General features: G+C 38.0%; 1 pseudogene; it reads left to right on the forward strand.

The window, feature by feature from the left end:
• Window positions 1–209: 209 nt before the first annotated feature.
• On the forward strand, window positions 210–3,400 carry LOC138163262 (heat shock protein HSP 90-alpha pseudogene; annotated as a pseudogene).
• Window positions 3,401–4,765: the final 1,365 nt, after the last annotated feature.

The following is a 4,765-nucleotide window of genomic DNA, read 5'->3' on the forward strand; positions in this document are numbered from 1 at the left end:
AACAATAATTGGCTTTTATAAAAGGATGTTTATTTCAGATATAGCCAGAATATATGTACAAATATTTTCTTCCCAGTATCTCAGGGGTACACTCTACCCTATGCCACCTTAGTTTCTGGGGGTGTAGGTTTGAAACAGTTCAATTCCTACATAGTAATGGTGTTACCAAATTTACATGCAGATTTCTTTGATACCAGATTGAGTCCTGTTATTATCTCCTGCTGGTATAGGATCCTGAAGGTCACTCCTTGCTTACTGAGGCATCAGTACTGTTCTGACTACAAATTTGAACTCTGAATTCCTAGATGCCAAAGAAGGCTCTACTCCCTTCATACCTCTGGGGCATTAATGATATGCTGGATGTAAACCCAAACTTTGGAATGACAGAATATAAAGAGTTCTCCGAACCTTTAGATCTTACCAAGTCATAAACTGAGCACTTTTCTAAGAGTACAGAAGCAGAGAGACCATAGCTAAAAGTGACAGGTCTTTTTGAATGTCTCCCCAGCCAGTGAAAGAGCCTTCTCTTCCACAAATGGTTAGCCAGTTATAGAATGTCTATATTCCGCAGTCTGTCTCTCCAAGGTATTTCCCTTCTATCATCAAGATTCTTCCAGAAGCAGCCAATTTGCTCTTCTTTTCGTCTTGCTGCCAGCTGAAGCCTTTGGGCTCCTGCTCTCTCTGCCAAGATGCCTGAGGAAACGCAGACCCAGGAACCCATGGAGGAGGAAGAAGTGGAGACTTTTGTCTTTCAGGCAGAAATTGCTCAGTTGATGTCTTTAATCATTAATACATTCTATTCTAATAAAGAGGTCTTCCTGAGAGAGCTAATTTCAAATTCATCTGATGCCCTGGACAAAATCAGGTATGAGAGTCTGACAGATCCAAGTAAACTAGACTCTGGGAAAGAGCTGAACATTAGCATCATTCCGAACAAAGATGATCACACCCTTACCATTGTGGATACTGGTATTGGAATGACCAAAGCTGATTTAATCAACAATCTTGGTATAATAGCAAAGTCTGGAACCAAAGCTTTTCTGGAAGCTTTACAGGCTGGTGCAGATATTTCCATGATTGGAAATTTGGTGTTGGTTTTTATTCTGCCTGTCTGGTTGCTGAGAAGGTGACTGTGATCACTAAACATAATGATGATGAACAATATGCCTGGGAGTCTTCAGCAGGAGGGTCATTCACCGTTAGGACTGACATAGGTGAACCTATGGTCGAGGAACAAAGGTAATTTTGCATTTGAAAGAGGACCAAACTGAGTACTTAGAGGAAAGAAGAATAAAAGAAATTGTGAAGAAGCATTCTCAATTCATCCAATTACACTTTTTGTGGAAAAAGAACGGGATAAAGAAGTCAGTGAAGATGGAGCAGAGGAAAAGGAAAAAGAAGAAAAGGAGTCTGAGGACAAGCCAGAAATAGAAGATGTTGGTTCAGATGAAGAAGAAAAGAAAGATGGTGACAAGAAGAAAAAGAAGTAGATCAAAGAAAAATATATCTATCGAGAAGAGCTTATTTGGACCAGAAATCCTGATGATATTACCAATGAAGAATACGGCGAATTCTGCAAGAGCTTGACAAATGACTGGGAAGATCACTTAGCTGCGAAACACTTCTCAGTGGAAGGACAGTTGGAATTCAGAGCCCTTCTCTTTGTTTCAAGACATGCCCCCTTTGATTTATTTGAAAATAGAAAGAAAAAATACCATCAAATTACATGTGTGCAGAATTTTCATCATGGATAAATGTGAAGAGCTGATTCCCAAATTTCTGAATTTCATCAGAGGTGTGGTGGATTCTGAAGATCTTCCTCTAAATATTTCATGTGAAATCCTGCAGCAAAGCAAAATTCTGAAAGTGATAAGGAAGAATTTGGTCAAAAAGTGCTTGGAACTCTTCACTGAACTGTCAGAGGACAAAGAGAATCACAAAAAGTTTTATGAGCAGTTTTCTAAAAACATTAAGCTTGGAATACATGAAGACTCCCAGAACTGAAAGAAAATTTCAGAATTGCTGAGATACTATACTTCTGCTTCTGGTGATGAGATGGTTTCTCTTAAGGATTATTGCATGGGGATGAAGGAGAACCAGAAACACATCTATTACATTACTGGTGAAACCAAGGACCAAGTGGCTAATTCAGCTTTTGTTGAACATCTTTGGAAGCATGGTTTTGAAGTAATATATATGATTGAATCTACTGATGAGTATTGTGTGCAACAGCTAAAGGAGTTTGAGGGCAAGACTAGTGTCTGTAACCAAAGAGGGTTTGGAACTCCCAGAAGGTGAAGATAAAAAAAGAAACAGGAAGGAAAAAAGGCAAAGTTTGAGAATCTTTGCAAAATTATGAAAGATATCCTGGAAAAGAAAGTTGAAAAGGTAGTTGTATTAAACCGATTGGTTACTTCCCCATGCTGCATTGTTACAAGCACATATGGCTGGACAGCAAACATGGAAAGAATAATGAAGGCTCAGGCACTAAGAGACAACTCAACATGGCAGCAAAGAAACACTTGGAGATAAACCCTGATCATTCCATTATTGAAACTCTATGGCAAAAGGCAGAGGCTGACAAGAATGATAAATCCGTGAAAGATCTGGTCATCTTATTGTATGAAACAGCATTGTTGTCTTCTGGGTTCAGTTTGGAAGATCCCCACACACATGCCAATCGAATCTACAGGATGATGAAACTTGGTCTTGGAATTGATGAAGATGATTCAACTACTGAAGAAACCAATGGAGCTATAACTGAGGAAATGCCACCTCCTGAAGGAGATGATGACACATCACGCATGGAAGAAGTGGACTAAAGCATTCCAAAAAATGGAACTATAGCATGTTTCCTAGACTAGTCTGAATAAGTTTTGTATAAGGTGTTGAGAAAATACTTGATATCTTCATTCCCTCTGATGTATATTTTCAGATATGTTCTCTTTATTTTTGTTAAATCACTTAAAAAAAAATATGTATGGCCTGAACATGCTGTTTAAGGGGAAGTTTAGGATTCTCTTCCCTTCTAAGTCTAATCAATACTGTGATACCTTAGACATTCAAGCAAGAATTAGTGATCATTGTAGTTTACTTTGGTTTTATTTTAGGGAGGGAAAAATAATATCCTTAATATATGTCCAAACATTGCAATGTAATGTTAACTCACTAACACTCTTGTGGTCTGAATACAGTATATAACAAAAAGCTGAATAATGCAATTGAATTACTCCTTGGTCTCTAAAATACACTGTTTTGAGGTATCTTAAAATGTTTATAAACTTGTCTTTCTTTTATATATTTAAAAGAATTGAGTTCCATTCTATTCCATCCATTTTTACATGTATAAAAAACCCTGAAGTCTAGGAAAATAAAAGTGTTAACACCAAGAAAAAAAAAAGATTCTTCCAGAAGCACCCTCCACATGAAGATGCCATGGGAGGCACCCTGAATATGTGCCAGACCTCCCTCCACCCAATTACAAAGAAATGTAAACTCCCAGACTTTTTTTTGTCAGAATAGGACTCTTGGTTTATAGGGGGAATCCATCCAGGTCAATTGGCCTCTTAGCAGTTGCTTGATATGACTAATAAATGTGTATTTCTAACAGATTTGATCACTAAACACAACTCTGAGTGACTGTTTATTTGCTTGGACAGGAATGGTATGGCATATTGCTCAAAAATTAAAAAAAAAAAATAGAAATCTATGAGTCCAAAGACCTCACTCCACATCTGGAATCTCCTCTCTCAGTTAACCTTTGACCACCCAACTACTTCATTCAAAAGACATACTGTAGTCACATAATTTAGTCAATACAGTGAAAATGAAAATAAGAAGGTTAAACATTCCTCTATTAAGCTCTCTGCTTCTAATCATTTCCACAAACCTAAGGTATTGTATAACTGGGACTTTCTCTTGAGGTCAGAGACTATCACTATACCAAGGAAAAGCAAGGAAAGCTTTGTGGGAGAGAGCCTCCTACCTCCCCAATGAATGTGATTGTCCATATGTACCATGATCTCTGACATCTTGTTCTTTGAGTACACAGGATTCAAAAGAGCACTAGGTATGATCTCAGCTGTTCTTCTCTAAAGCTGAAGAACTTGTGGCTATCAGAGCTCCATGGGTCTGTATTACAAGGTCCCAGTCCAATCAATGGCCAGGGATTGACAACCAGGTATATAAAATTTTAAGGACAACAGAAGAAGACAGAGGCAACCAGTTCGGGACAATGTCCAGATCTTTCCCCCATTCTATTGTAGGGCTTCCTACATATTTCAAGTGCTGGGTCCCTGAGTTTCTAGGTAAGTAGAGTGTGATATGAGATCCCCAAAATCTTTTTCATTGTCTCTCTGGGTCCAGGAGTAAATAATAATTTGAAAGAGATACAAGAAGAGTATGACATTAGTATAGGTTATACATATAACTAAAGCACGATGTCTTATTAATACCCTAAGAGAGGACTTGGCACATAGTAGGTGCTTAATAAGGGGCAGCTAGATTTGGATAGAGTGCTGGATCTGAAGTCAGGAAGACTCACTGGTCTTTGTGAATTCAAATCTGGCAGCAAACAAGTACTAGCTGTGTGACCCTAGGCAAGTCACTTAACCCTGTTTACTTCAATTTACTCATCTGTAAAATGAACTAGAGAAGGAAATAGCAAACCACTCTAGTATCTTTGCCAAGAAATTCCAAAGGGGTCACAAAGAATCAGACACAACTAAAAAAGTGACTAAACAAGAACAAAAAAAGGTGCTTAATA

The sequence above is a fragment of the Petaurus breviceps genome, unplaced genomic scaffold, assembly GCF_028583685.1.
Source record: "Petaurus breviceps papuanus isolate PSGF00001 unplaced genomic scaffold, PetGlider_PUasm1.0 187, whole genome shotgun sequence".
In the NCBI taxonomy this organism is placed as follows: domain Eukaryota; kingdom Metazoa; phylum Chordata; class Mammalia; order Diprotodontia; family Petauridae; genus Petaurus; species Petaurus breviceps.